The sequence below is a fragment of the Capsicum annuum genome, chromosome 10 (assembly GCF_002878395.1).
Source record: "Capsicum annuum cultivar UCD-10X-F1 chromosome 10, UCD10Xv1.1, whole genome shotgun sequence".
Classification (NCBI taxonomy): Eukaryota; Viridiplantae; Streptophyta; class Magnoliopsida; order Solanales; family Solanaceae; genus Capsicum; species Capsicum annuum.
The window spans coordinates 82,020,242-82,036,908 of NC_061120.1; positions in this window are offsets into that span (position 1 = coordinate 82,020,242).

Sequence of the window (16,667 nt, forward strand, 5' to 3'; positions counted from 1 at the left end):
AATATAAGGATTTTTAACCTCATCTCCCATGTTTATCCTTTGCTTAGGTGGTTTGTCTTTCATCACATCGACCAAGAATAATATCGAAAAGTGGTTGGAATGAGGTCGTCTTCCCAATTTTGGAGTTAAATTCTTCTTGACATTCTCACCCAAAATGAACTACAACCTTCACAAAGGATTTTCTTGGCTTTTTCTTTTAACTCTAGTACCATTTCCTCAATCTCGGCATCCTTCACTATTTTTGGTTTAGTTGGTTGTCAAATCACCAAGAATTCTTTGACATCAAGCTCACCATCAACCACATCTTGATATCTCTTCTTGATCAACCTAATTTTAAAGATTTTCCATATTCATGGTATTTTAAAGATTGGTCTTCTTACCCCTTTCTTCTATCTTTTTAATATTCTTTTCAAATACAACGTTGGATTAATGCAAGTGATGCACGTCCTCCTCCATTTTAGTTACCCAATCCAAAAGATTTTGAAGTATTGCTTTGACACCATTGTTTCCGGCAAGTTATTCTTCCTTTATCCTATCATAAGACCTATCAAACTCATAAGAAGAACAAGCATTTTTGTTAGCATAATGTGGGGAGGCAACATTTGGGCAATCACTCTAATGTCCATCCTGACCACCACACAAAGAACAATCATACTCCCAATAGGATCAAGATGCTGCACACATCTCTTTTCGCGGAGCATATCTACAATCTCACCATAAGTAAGATGCATCACAATATGGACACAGAGTATCAAGATAAGATTTCCAACCATAAAACTCAAATTCATTCCAAGATGCCATAGTGACAAGTAAATAAAAAAAAATCTACCTAACAAAAGAAGATCAGAAACAAATATTTACAAGTTTTAATCTAAGAAAGTAGGCTAAAATTTCAAACTAACTCAATATGCCAAATTGTTCCCTGGCAACGGCACCATTTTTGGTAATGCTCAACTTACACATCAATTTAAGTGTAAGGCGGTCGTTATCAATATAATTACCCAACTTTGAGTCAAGGTCCAATCCATGAGGAACAATGTGAGTGGTGATCATATAAGTTTGAAACAAGAGTTACTTTCTAGATTAAACCCTATGGTACAAGTGCTTGGGGGTTTTTTGAAATGTTTATGAAAAGATCACAAATTAGGGCTTCTAAAGAACTAACTTGAGGCTAGAATAATTAGGGCGTAATCAATTAAGAATAGATCTTAGGGCTATACTTTACTAGAGGCAACTAGTGTGTGGGTACATGAAAATCAACTTCAAATCTTAGTTAAAGCATGTGTAAGTAGTCCCGGTTAGGGATTTCAATACTATCCTTTCAACAAAGTACCAAACTATCACCCATAGATCTTTCGAATACCTCATAGGTATGGTCAACCAATTATCACAAAGCCTCAATTGGGCATCCCTATTTCTAGGATGATACCCACGATATAACAATTCCACAATTTATCATTATTTCTAAGACAATAAAAAGGGAATAACTATTATCTATCTTATTATTCACAAATGCTCATGTCACCTGCATCCCTCTTTAAAGGATGATGTGGTGTTTAGGGAAATTGTGGCTTTCACCGAAAAATTCCATTTTATAATCAAACATTTATGAAATGCAACAACATTAACTAAGAATTAAAGCTAATAATCACAACCCACACATACTTGTACTCTATTCAAGAATCACCCCAAAAGGAAGAACTAGCAACTCATAAATATAATAAATCAAAATATACCAAAATCTCCATTAATTTGATTCATGAAAAGTAAAGAGAATGCACCACACTTTAAATTCCAATGAATCCTCTGCGATTTGTAAATTCTACACTTAGGAGTCACTCTAATGTCTTCTTATCTCAAGATTGGTATAGGTTTTGGTCCAAGCGCCAAGTGATAAAACCATAGAAACTCAGATGAATAAGAAGGATAGGATGTAAGATGATGAAAACTGAGCTAAAAACCCTTATTTGAGCCATAATTCCTTATTTTCCAAATATTTCAAAAATGCCCTTGAAACTTTTTTGCTCTACAGTGATCGCCATCTTTTGATCACGTTTGCAACTCTCGCGATCACGGTAGTCATATCGCAATCTCCCTATGGCTGACTTGTTGATTGTCATGATCACGAACCTCAAGCCGTGATTACAGTAACTGAGGGTCAACTCCTTGGCTTGTATTTCAACTTTTGTTCTTTTTGCTTGCATTTTTTCTCTCTCACTTTTTTTCTCAACTCATTTTTATCAAGTTTAATTTCTCATCATCGTATTTTAAATCTTACCTATGCAAATGAGCATTAAGTAATAAACTAACAACAAATCACCTCAAAAGCATGATAATTTAGGCTTAAAAGGTGCTAATAAGTTGTCAAATTGATAACTTATTAGTCGGCTGTAGGATTCTCTATGGTTCAGGATTAAGTGGGAGTAAGGGATTGCCTCTACTCCTTGTGTTAGGCATACACCAGCATACACCCAACTAAAAATAGAAAACAAAAACCCTAAAACTTCAACAACCTCGATCAACAATTAGTGTAATCCCAGCACCGACACTAGAATTTTGATATGTCCTAAAGCTACACCTCAAATTAAAGATAAAGTAGTTGATGGAAAATATAGTAACCCAACTCACGTTGGGGTCAAACCCATAGGGAATACATGAATTATCATTCAAACTTACTGAAATCAACAGGCAGTATAGGAAAGTAAATGGGGGGATTATAGTTGTATGTGAAAAGTAACATGCTATTGAATTCTTTGGTTGTAATTAATTTTAAATTAAAATTAGGAATGTGTTCCCCCTAGCTTCTTAACTCTATAGGTTTATCGTGCGATGTTGAACCAACCCAATATCTTACATGTAGAATCTGATAAATTATGTATCACCAACTGTCTTATGGACTCACTGATTAATTTTAATTTTTACATTTTGAGTCTCATAGTGTTAGTTTACTAACCCTTATCCAATATCTGATATTAACTATTACCTTTTGAGTTTCTAGTTAATTAGATAAAGATAATTATCTTAAGTACATGAAGTTGACTAGCATATTACGACAATTAACTCTAAATTACTGTTGTGATCTTTCTTTTGTACTCTCTACCTCTCTTGTAAAGAAAGTAGTAAGTATAGTTAGAATCCTAATATTTGAAACTGCTAATATGTCTATTAAATTTAATATGATCTCAATAAATACAAGAATATTAGTTCGAGACAACGTTGCACTTCCCCTACTTTATTAATCTATCAGGGTTCCTACAACCCTAGCTAATGGATTTAGCCACTATTCATTGTGAAACAAGTAGTGTAATTCATAATTGAAAGCATCTAATCAATCTCACAATAATTTATGATGAAAACCAAAAGTCTAAGATTAATAATACAACTAAAAATAAGAACAAAGCAATCCCAAGAACAAAATAAAATCTTTAAATTAAATATATATTTGTAAGTAATAAGTGTGTGTAAACTAAGTAAAAACACCAAAAACGTATTTACTAAGTACAAGGAAACCCTAGAAAACCAATCCTAAAAAAAGAATCAAAGTCGTTGGACACCTAAGGGCGTAGGTGGTACCACCATAGGTGCACAAACATAAAACTCCTCTAAACTCTTTGAATCTTTATGATTTTTTTCACCTATAGGGCGTAGGTACTACCTATGACCCATAGGTTCCAGACCAAAATCTTCAGCTTTTAAATCTCTAAACTTTAATTTTCTAGTACTTCTTCTGACATCTACTCCACGTAGGTAGTACCTATGGGGCATAGGTACTGAAACACCAAGGATTTGGACCCTTATAAAAATCTCATGAATTGTGTATTCTGACCAAGATACGCTTTAGGTGTGTCACTCATACAATAGTGTATGAGTAGTACCCTTCTACCTTTCCCCACTCATCTGATGAATAGCCTAGGAGGGTAGCATACTGTCGATAATATGACTTGGTCTCTCTTGGTCATATATTAGTGTACGAGTCATACATAACTTGTTATCTTGGTCTAGAGTGGACTAGTTTTTGTACGAGTTAAGGGTACAATTTAGGGTACAAGTTGTACCATTTGAATACAAGTCTAGGGTGTGTTATTGTACCTTGAGCAGTGTATGAGTCCTAGGTGAATCCTAGTGTACGAGTTAGGGTACCACTCATACTTAGGGTACGATTGACTTAAGTTAGTCATAACCTAACTCGGGGTTATTTTCCAGCTTATAAGTTAAGGACCTTATGGTCATTTCCCACCATAAAACCCTAAATACCCATCACTATATAATGTATTATGGCCTCTTAAATATTTATTTTGATGCATAAAATACTCCAAATACTCTCTCAAATATATTTCTAAAGAATTAGAAGATAGGGTTCCAAGGGTGTCCATCTAGAAGCAAAGTAAAGCCAAGTTTCTTGGTGGATCATATTGTTTAAGGAATGTGACTCTCACCCTTTTTAAATAACTCAAAAACCATGTATTTTGCACATGGACTAATAATTGTAAATGGTGATTTTAAAATCAAATGATAAGGTCTTTGTTTCCTAATAATAATAATATTGGTTCTCGCTTAGAGTTGTGCTTATACATGTCATTGGTGATGATTTTCATGTGTGGGTTTTTTTTTTGTATGGTGTAACAAATGGGTCTTAAGTAACCCTAATATTGATGAATTCTACCATGAATTTGGTCTTAATAAAGGTATGCACGCAATATGTTTGTGAAAATATCTAAGTGAAATGTTTAGTCACATGTTGATGATGTTTTGAACTAGGCAAATGGCCCAATGAATATGAATGGTTAATAAATGGTATTTTAAATAAATTGTTAGCCATGTAGTGTGTTAATTTATGATCTTGTTGTTTGATGGCCAAAAAGGGGTTAAAGTCTCTAAATATGAAATTGAATTGTGTTTGAACTAAAATGTGGTATAAGATTGCTAATGAGGAATTACTGGCATGTAAGGGTCTAGATAACCATAAATAGAATTGAATGATGAAATGTGTCAACGCATTGGCCTATCCGAGTGATTGATTGATAAATGCCCCATGAGACTTTATGGTCATTTATGGTATTGAATTGGTTAAATAGGTTGGAGTTCCTAAGTGTTCCATGGAATGTGTATTGATGTATGGATAAAGGGTTAAAGTCCCAATGTCGACTAGTGATAGCCACGACAGCTTGTGGTTGGAGTCTCTTGCCTAATGAAAATGCATGAGGTTAGAATCCCTTACTTAAATACGTCGGCTTAGGGTTAGAGTCTCGTATCTAATATGGCTTGAGGTTAGAGTCCATTGCCTAATAAAATGGCTTGAGGTTAGAGTCCCTTGCCTAATGAAATGGCTTGCGGTTAAATTCCCTTGCTTAATTAATGTGTGTAGATGGTTACAGTCCATTGCTTAATCAATGTGTGTATATGGTTAAAGTCCCTTGACTAATGAATGTATGTATGTGGTTCAAGTCCCTCGCCAAATAAGAAACGTTTTAATCTATAAGTGTGGAAGGTTGGAATCCTCCACTTCATGTCTCATGATTAAGTGTCTCATGAATGTTCTTAAGCCTTGTCCCTTTGATTGGCTTGTGCTATATCTATATGTATGCTTATGTATATAAATTTGGTTGAATGTGATGTGATAACTTAAAATTGAATGATGATGATATTTTATCCTTACCCTTGATTTACATGCTAGCGCTCCATCCGCTAACCGTCTTCAGACACTATGTCCTCACGCAACATAGGGTCTAGAGCATTTTCTTCTCTTCCTACATAGTGATAGATGTTCAAGCAGTTCGTGTGATTGACATTGAATTAGTTAGCTTCCATACTTTGGAAGTCACACATTTCATAGTTGTTAGTTTATAGCTTATACTTTTCTTGAATTTGGTTTTGGCAATTGTCGGGGGTATATCCTGACGTATATATATTGACTTTGGATTTATATAGAGGCATTGTGGGTGACTGTGGACTTGGGTATTTTGGTAGTATGTTGACACTAATGAAATGTTTATACATGTTTAAGTTATGATCATTAGTATGGTTTCTGCTATCTTGATGTATGTTTGAAGTTCCTCTAACTCTTGTGGATTGATATGATTATTAGGTTAGGTTAACAGGGCTATATCTAGTCCAAGTTGTGCTTGAGGTGCTCGTACTACAAGGCCTAATTTCAGACTGTGTCAAGTTGGTATCAGGGTCTAGGTTCATGGTTAGTTTAGAGTCCACAATGTCCTATCAAGTAAGGTCTCTTTTAAGGGTGTGAAGCGTGCCACACTTATAAGAAAAGGGCTACGAGACTTTTTAGGAATATTTCCTTTTCTTTTGTTTCAATCTCAAGACATAGAGTTTAAGGTCTTGGATTTCGCTAATTTCTATTTACTATCTGTTAGATTATACCTCCAAAGAGATTTGATACCCAAGCAAACCCTTTTAAGGCCCTATCGCTGGAGCTCGTTTGACTTCTGGGTCCCAGACCCAGGCTGGGCTACAGCTTCTGTCCATCCTCATAGGGTTTCACTAGTTTCCACTAACCCTGCTTATAAGAGTGACACTCCTACTCAGTCACCACCTAGGGATGCTTCTAATGTTGAGTTTTATCACTCTATCAACCTAGTGACTCAATTGGTAGCCTCTTAACCAGAGCATGGTGATCAGGATACTATTTCTTCTGAGGCCACAAGAGTTGGCCAATTTTTGAGGTTGAACCCTCTAATATTCATGGGTACAAAGGTTAAGGAGGATCCTTAAGGATTCATTGATGAAATAGAGAAGATTTTCCAAATCACGCACGCTTCAGAGGTTGAGGTTGTTGAGCTTTCTTTCTACAGTTGAAAGATAAGGAATACTAATGGTACAAAGGGTGGGAATTGTCTACAGGTATGGATGCTAGTTCTTCCGTATGGGAGAATTTCTCTGAGGCTTTCTTAGATCACTTCTTTCCTAAAGAGTTAAGGGAAGCAAAGGCAAAAGAATTTGTAAACTTGAAGTAAGGGTGGATGACCGTCCAAGAATATGCCTTAAAATTCCATTAGTTGTCTAGGTTTGCTCCCAAGATAGTTTCTAGCATGAGGGCTAGAATGCATAAATTTATTTTGGGATTGTCCCATGAGTTGGTGCTTGAGAGTAAGGAGGCCTTGATAATTGAAAACATGGCCATCTCTAGGTTGATTGTGTATATGCAACAAGTGGAAGAAGAGAAAAAGAAATAGGTTGATTTTAGTGAAAGGCATGAGAAAAAGTTTATACCTTCTGAGCATAGTGGTAGAGATGGTGGCAAGTGGCCTCGAAAGAACTAGGAGAGTCTTGATTCTTTTTTTTCAGGTTGTGATCTTTACCTGAAATTGTTGAGTGATCATCCATCTTAATTTGGTTGTAGATTTCGGGTATTGGGTGTCCAATCTCAAATTGGAGAGGCTCAGTCAGCTCCATCCTTCCTACCATGTAGATTCTGTGGTCAGCCTCATCGTGGTCGGTGTGAGAAGAGGCAGAACAAATATTTTAGATGTGGTCAGATTGGTCACATACAGGGAGATTTCCCTTCTCTAGCAGCTTCTTGGGCCAACAGGGCCCCTATTGCTACTTCCTTTACCCCTGCACCAAAGGGTGCTATGTCTGTTTCTACTTCTTTTCTAGTATCGGTGCTGGATGAAATCATTTGTATGTACTTACTACTCACCAAGATTCTGAGGCATCTCTCGATATTGTCACGGGTATGTTGAAACTTTTCTCCCGTGATGTGTATTGTTTGCTTGATCCAGGGTCTACTCTTTCTTATGTGACCCCGTTTGTAGCTGTGCATTTTGGTTTTAGTCTCGAGAGTCTATCGATTCCTATTTTTGTTTCTACCCTGGTAGGAAACTCTGTGGTTGTTAAAAGAGTCTATAGGGGGTCTGTGGTATCTTTTAGTGGCAGAGAAACTCTTATCGATTTGATAGAGTTGGACATGGTTGATTTTGATGTTATTATGGGGATGGATTGGTTGCACTCGTGATTTGCTTCCTTATATTGTCGGACCCGTATAGTCGTGTTTAAATTCCCTAATGAGCCAGTAATTGTATGGAAAGGTGGTTCTTTAGTGCCCTAAGAGAGATTTATTTCTTATCTTCAGGCCCAAAGGTTGATCTTTAAAGAGTGTTTGTATCACTTGGTTTGAGTTAAAGATTTTAACTCGAAAGAGCCTTCTCTAGGATCCGGTCCCATGGTTAATGATTTTCCTGAGGTTTTCCCCGATGATCTTCCTGATATTCCTCCCGATAGGGAAACTTATTTTAGGATTGATCTTATTTCTGATACTTGTCTAATTTATATCCCCCCTTATAGAATGCTCCGGCGGAGTTGAAGGAGCTTAAGGAGCAAATGAAAGGCCTCTTAGATAAGGGTTTTACCCATCCTAGTGTGTCTCCTTTGGGTGCTCCCATGTTTTTATGCTAAAGAAGGATGGTTCCCTTCATATGTGCATTGATTATTGTTAAATGATAACAGCGCCCAAGAGCACACACAAGTGTACGTGGTCTTATAAAGTAGTAAAGTGGCCTAATGAAAGACAAGTATCGATCCCACATAGACTTGATTAAACAAAAATTCTATTTTAGTTCACAATTTAGATTCAGTTGATGCAAGCGTAACCAAAAAGAGAGTTTGTAATTTATAACTAGAGAAAAGTAAACAATGAATAAAGTAAAGATCTTAAAACAATCAATAGGAGAAAACCCAAGGTTAAAACACTTTGAATAATCATACTATGTTGTTGAACTTCATTCGTTAACTTGCTTATCTTGGTTGTTGATTCGTAGGGTTAATTGCATGATCATGGTCTCTCGACCTCTAATCCTTTACCTAGGTTGAACATTACAACTACATCGTTGAGCAAGGATGTAATAGTCCACTTAAGTTCTTTAAGCTATCATCCTACGTGTGAATCAAGTAAGGCATCTAAGTACATCCCTGTCCTAGACGCTAAGTTGAATTCCTTATTTCATAAAAGAATACAAACCATACCTTCTTTATCTCGATGATCTATTTTCCTATTCCCTCTCCCAAGATCACAAGGTAGACAATTGATGTATTCTAAGGGTAGCGAATCCTTAAAATAGTTAAATCAAAGATAAACACACAACCAATAATGATAAGTAAAGTTAAACGAATTCAATTCAAAACAATAGTACTGATGTCTTTAGTTTTAACCCCAGAAAAGGGTGTTTAGCCACGCATAGTCATAATCGTAATCACAAAATTATAATTAACGACTAAAAACATGTATGAACTAATTAAAATAATAAAAAAACTAAATATGAAGTTGTATCAGCCCCTTGATCTCCAAAATATGTCCAAATATATGTAAAAACGTGACCATGACGTATTTATAGTACAAAAGTGAACCCAAGCCGTGTAGGATTAGAATTCCGCAATTTTGTGAGCAAGGGAGTAGAGGGAGCACCGCCATGGGTTGATCCCCTCTCTAGGTGAGGATGCACCATGGGTTGAGCGTCACTCCAGGCAAGGTTGCTCCCTACCCATATCCCAGCTCCAAGTGGGGCGTCACCTCCAAATCGCCTTAACCCTCTGGAAGTTGCTCTCCAAATTTTGGTTAAGTGTTGGTCCTCCAATCTTTCATCCCTTGACTTGGGGTGCATTTCCCATGGATTTCAAGCCTTTTAAACATCAAAATATCATCATATTCAGCTCACAAAGCTTCCTACACAATTACACACAACAAATTAGGAGACAAACACAACACACTACTCATAACAATGAATCAAAACAAGAGCTAAGCCTAGTTAGTTCATGTTAATCTTCAACTAATTGTTTCAGTTGTACACTCAATAAAATTGAACTTTTCTCACTTCTGATAATTTATTCCACTCATAATTATACATTAAAACCATTTGGAACAGATTAGACACACTAGAATCCAATGAGCCCAACTAGACAAGGACCTAGCTCAAGCTAGTAACACTAGTTTTTTGGGTTGAACTCTAAATGACTTAATTAAATAAAAACTTGGTTGGAATTCACTTTGATCGTTGTAAACACATGCTTTAACACTTTGATATATATTTACCTCACTATTAACCTATATAGCACATGAATCATCCTCAAAACAAGGCTAAAAGGCTAGAATAGTGACACTAGAATGCATAAATACACCCAACATCACCACCCTACACTTAAAGCCTTATTCGTCCTCGAAAAACACTTAACTATAATCATCATCAAATGAAGAGACTCTACTCTTCTACTGCATACAATACACTCAAGCTAGTACCACCATGACTACATAGATTGCAAGTTTCTCCACTAAACATGTTACAAAAATAATTAAAAGCTTATGAACCTACTCCAAAACATCCTAGCCTCAAGAATTGACTCACCTAGTTGGCAAACTCATGCTTATGATTCAATGAAAGACATCATACAAATCCCCCACATTCATCAAACATGTGCCCCTCACAATAAGAAAGTTACTCATAATCACTCACAATTATGTCATTTATCACAATGGGTACAAGAATCAAATTAAACTCACTCTCACAAAGAATTCACAAGTTACATACAATGACCCATAGGCTTTCCCTTAGTGTGGTGCTCTACTGATATCAAAATGATAAATTTAGGATCAAATAGGTCTTTTTCAAATAGTAATGTAGGCTAAGGTCCGGGTAGGAACTATTTGGGAATAGTGACTAACATCTCTAAGCGCTTTAATACACTACACAATACATTTAGAACCATTATCCAGCAACCAATTTACACCATTTTTGTCTACCTCTTTCTTTTGTTTTTTCCCTGTCTCTTATAAGTATTTTCACAAACACATGGTGGGCGCATTGTTTATTCCTTCAAGATTCAATTTTTCTCATTTTCTACAATTATGAAAATATTTCAAACACTATTTATATCACTCCCAACAACCACACATCAAATATAAACACCAATAACTATTACCTTGGGGCATCAATTTCGCCTTTTTCTTCTTCAATTTCTAAAACTCCTTACTAATTCAATTTTTCATTAGAGTGCCTAAGAGCTTTGGGATCAAATTAAGGTCCATCAAAGAAGGGATTAGGCTACATTTGCGGCTACAAAAGAAATGGATAAAGGCTCAATAGGGGTTTACTAGGATAATGCACAAAGGGTAGGGCTAATAGAAGATATAAAACAAGGCTATCATATAAATGCCTAAATAATCTTCTAAACCCACACTCTTTATTTTGTTTTACACACACACCAGAAAATTTCTAGACATCACATGCAATAAGGAATATACAAAAAAAGCTTACACACATATGGAACATGGTCAACTCAATAGGATCATCATAAACTTTAAACTAAACAATAGCATGAATTCAAATTTAAGCCAAAAAGTACAAGAGTCACAAAAATGAGCCTAAGAGTCTCCAAAGTGGCAATTCACTTATTCCACATGCTTTTACTAAATAAAAAACTTGCACCATGTAATCAAAAATAGCACCAACATGAATATCTTACATTAAAAAATTTTTAATTGAGCCAAAATTTAGGAATTTCCCCACCTCACACTTAAAAATCTACTTTGTTCCTAAAGTGAGATTAAAAGTAAGAGATAGAAATACTCCCTGAGGCCTCTAGGCCTAGATAGTAGCATCTTTACACATAAATGAGATATATAGGACCTCACACTCAGTTTTTTCCATGCTTTTTAGATCAGGTTTTTGGTACTCAGACTTTCCATTAACTTGCGACTCAATCAAAAACCAAAACTACATTAAATAAAAACTAAAAATAAAACATACCTACTTAACTTGGGTTGCCTCCCAAATAGATCCTGATTTAGTATCGCAACACGACCCAGCTTAACAACCTAGTTGTTTTCTTTCCTTTTTTTTCTCACACTTGGTCTTCATCTTCTTATTCTTTTCACCCCTCTTGGGTGTGAATTTTCAAGAGCAGCAGATTTCTCAACTTTAGCCTTTTTAGTCTCATAAATTAGCATCAAATTAGTCTTAAATAGTTATGGTATTGGAGGCTTTTATTTCTCAATGAGGGTTTCAAAAGAGGCCTTTGGCAGGCTAGACACCCCACACTTATCCCATTTAATAACATTGATCATATATAAATCTTTATAGTGGGACATTATTTTGGGTGCTTTGTAAACATCAAATGTCACCTCTTCATCATCTACCCTCATTTTGAGTGTTCCTTCTCTAACATCAATCAACGCTCCTCTAGTTGCTAAGAATAGATACCCTCAGATGATTGGTACCTGTTCGTCTGCCTCAAAATCAAGAACAATAAAGTCACAGGAATAACAAATTTACCAACCTTTATGATAAAATCCTTAATGATTCCTTCCAGATAGGAAATTGATCCCTCTGCTATATATAAAACCATTATGGTTGATCTAGGCTTTCCCAAGCCTAATTTGTCAAACAAAGATAGGGACATTAGCTTTATGCTAGCCCCTAAGTCACTCAGTGCATGAACCATTTTACTCTTAATTTGGATAGGTAGAGTAAACTTACCCTGATCTCTCAATTTCTTATGGATTCTCTATATCATTACAGTTCTATACTCTTCAGTGAGTGTTATTGCCCCCACATCCTACAATTTTACCTTATTAGCAACCACATCCCGCAAGTACTTTGCATACTTAGGAATTCTCTGTAAAATATCTAAAAAATGTAAGTTAATGTGAAGCTCTCTAAATATATCAAAGAACTTCTTAAACATTGCATCCTCCTTCTCTTTAATCTACCTCTGAGGAAAGGGTAGTGGTAGTATTTTCTTCACTTTTAGTTTAGCAACTTTAGTTTTCAAGTACTCAAACTTCCTTGATTTGTAGCAACTTTTTTGAAAACCTGTGGAGTTACCCCCTCAGCATCTACCTCCTTAGTTATATTTGGAGGTTCTCCTTGAAGCTCTTTACCACTCCTCAAGGTGATTGCTATAACTTACTTTGGATTTTTTGTATCTGCTGGCAAACCATCTTGTGGCCTAGTATTTAATGTTTTTTGTAACTTCCCCATCTACAACTCTAAGCTTCTCTGGGCCTCTTACGAATTTTTCATGTTCGTAGTCAATTGTGCTTGATTAGTTAAGGGCTACTTCAACATCTCTTCCATGTTGCTAGTTGACTGATTCCCTTGTGCCTATGGTTGCTGAATTTGTTGTTATGTATTCCACGGCTGAGTATTCCACTTTATGTTATAGGCATTACCATAATTTAGCCTTTGAGCATTTCCCACATACATTACTAATTCTGGATTTGAAGCACACATGGATACTAAATGGCCCTATTTTCATAGATCTCGCACCAACCACTAGCTTGCTGAACTATATTGATTTCTATTGTAGGTTATGGAGATCCCAATTTTAGGCTGCTGAACTAACTTTTCATCATATTTTGTAATGCTGCAACCTGAGTTGATAAGGCAGTGAAATGGTCTACCTCTAATACACCTCCAATTCTTTTTGTGGTACTTCTAGAATCTGAATACCATTTGGGATTTACTTATGCTATGCGGTTCAACAATGTGTAATTCACAAGTTAACTCCGGTGTTTGACCACCTACGGCTGAATCTCGTAAAATCTTTGTATTGTGATCAAGTGCTTCTATAAAAATATGAGCAAGTACTTCGTTGGATTGTTGAGGGTATGGATAGTCCCTGAGAAGAGCTTTGAATCACTCCCAAGCATGATAGAGATTCTTATTTGGCTTCTGTTTGAAGAATATTATCTCACTACAAAGTCTCACAGTCTTACCAGATGAAAAAAACTAAATAAGGAATTTTCTGGCTAAATAATCCCATGAAGTGATTGAATTTTCTGGTTCTATAGCTAACCACTTTTTTTCTTCCCCCAATAGAGAAAAGGGATAAAGCATCATCTTCACATAATCTTGATTTATGCCTATTGGGATGAATGTATCATTGATGTTCAAAAAATTACACAAGTGGACTGTGGATCTTTGTGTGAAAGCCTTGTGAACTGTCCACTGTTGATCAGAAGTTGTACCATATTCTATTTAAGCTTGAAATTGCCTCCTTCTTCTGGTTTCTGAAATGGGGAGGTCAAATTGGTTGGAAGTGGGATTGCCACTTCTCTTACTGCCCTGCGAGCTGCTTGTTCCTCATCCATTGGAGCAGGAGATACTTGGTCTTCTTCTATATGTGGAAACTGGGGGAGACAAATTGTGTCTCACCTTCATTGATGGAAGTGTTATTTGGGTTCGGGGCTTGGTTCAACCAAATCCCTATCCTTTGCCAGTTTCTAGCCTTAAAACTTGTTTCCTTCAATCACAAAACCAAGACCAAGAGTAAAAACACCAAATAAATCTAAAATTAAAATTAAATAAATAGTTTCCAAATTACAAGTCCCCAGCAACGGGACCAAAAACTTGACACAACCCAAGTGCACATGTAAGTGTATGTGGTCTTATCAAGTTGTAAAGTGTCCTAATAAAAGCCAAGTATCAATCCCACAGAGAGTTATTTCAACAACAATTCTATTTTAGTTCACATTTTAGATTCAGTTGATGCAAGCATAACCAAAAATAGAGCGTGTAATTTATAACTAGAGAAAAGTAAACAATGCATAAAGTAAAGATCTTAAAACAATCAATAGGAGAAAACCCGAGCTTAAATCACTTTGAATAATCATACTATGTTGTTGAACTTCATTTGTTAACTTGCTTATTTTGTTTGTTTATTCATAGGGTTAAATCACTTTGAACAATCATACTATGTTGTGTAATTTATTTTGTTTGTTGACCTCTAATCCTTTATCTAAGCTAAATATTACAACTACATCATTGAGCGGGGATGAAATAGTCCACTTAAGTTCTTTAAGCTATTATCCTACATGTGAATCAATTAAGGCATCTAAGTACATCTCGGTCCAAGACGCTAAGTTTAATTCCCTATTTCATAAAAGAATACAAACCATACTTTGTTTATCTCTATGTTCTATCTTCATATTCTCTCTCCCAGGATCACAAGGTAGACAAATAATGTATTCTAAGGGTCGTAAATCCTTAAAATAGTTACATCAAAGATGAACACAACCAATAATGTTAAGAAAAGTTAAAAGAATTCAATTCGAAACAATCGTACTCATGTCTTTGATTTTAACCCCAAAAAAAAGGGTGTTTATCCATGCCTAGTCATAATCGTAATCACAAAATTCTAATTATAACTAAAAACATGTATGAACTAAATTAAAATAATAAAATCCTAAATATGAAGTTGTAAAGGCCCCTTGATCTCCAAAATACATCCAAAGATATGTAAAAAAAATGTGACCATGACGTATATATAGTACAAAAGTGAACCCAGGCCGTGTAGGATTAGAATTCCTCAATTTTGTGAGCAAGAGAGTAGAGGGGGCGCCGCCCTGGGTTGAGCCCCATTCCAGGTAAAGCGGCGCCCTAGGTTGATCGCCACTCCAGGAAAGGATATGCCCTTCCCATAGACTTACACCAAGTGGGGCATCGCCTCCAAATTGCCTTGACCTTCTGGAAGCTGCTCTCCGAGTTTTGGTTAAGTGTTGGTCCTCCAATCTTTCATCCCTTGACTTGGGGTGTATTTCCCATAGATTTCAAACCTTTTCAACCTCAAAATATCATCATATTCAGCTCACAAATCTTCTTACACAATCACACACCATAAATTAGGAGATAAACACAGCAAGCACACTACTCATAATGATGAATCAAAACAAGAGCTAAGCCTAGTTAGTTCATGTTAATCTTCAACTTATTGTTCCAGTTGTACACTTAAAAAAATTGAACTTTTCTAACTACCAACAAGTTATTCCACTCATAATTACACATTAAAACTATTTGGAACACATTAAACACACTAGAATCCAACGAGAGCAACTAGACAAGCACCTAGCTCAAGCTAGTAATACTAGTTTTCCAGGTTGAACTCTAAATGACTTAATTAAGTACAAACTTGTTTGGAATTCACTTTTCTCATTTTAAATGCATTATTTAACACTTTGATATACATTTACCTCATTATTATCCCATATAGCACACGAATCATCCTCAAAACAAGGCTAAAAGGCTAGAATAGTGACACTAGAATGCATAAATACACCCAACATCAGTTGAACAAAGTGACCATTAAGAATAAATATCTGATTCATAGAATTGATGACTTTTTTGATCAACTTCAAGGTGCCAAGTGTTTCCCTAAGATTGATCTTAGGTCGAGTTATCACCAATTTAATATTAAAGAGGTGGATATCTCGAAGAGTGCTATTTGGACCCTGTATGGTAACTATGAGTTCCAAGTCACGTCCTTTGGGTTGACCAATGCCCCAGAGGTATTCATGGATTTGACGAATAGGATTTTCTGTCCATCCTTAGACTTATTTGGTATTGTCTTCATTGAAAATATCTTGGTCTATTCTAAAAGCGAAGCGAATCATGTAGATCACCTTCGTTCTGTGTTGTAATCTTTGAGGGATCATTATTTGAATGCCAAGTTCTTTAAGTGTGAGTTTTGGTTGAAGGTTGTGATATCTCTTGGTCATGTTATCTCTAGTGTAGGGATTATAGTAGATCCTCAAAAGTTGCGGCGGTTAAAAGGTGGCCTAGACCTGTGACTCTAATTAATATTCAAAGCTTCTTGGGTCTATCCAGTTACTATAGGAGGTTTGTTTAGATTTTTTCGACTATAGATGCCCTATTTACTAAGTT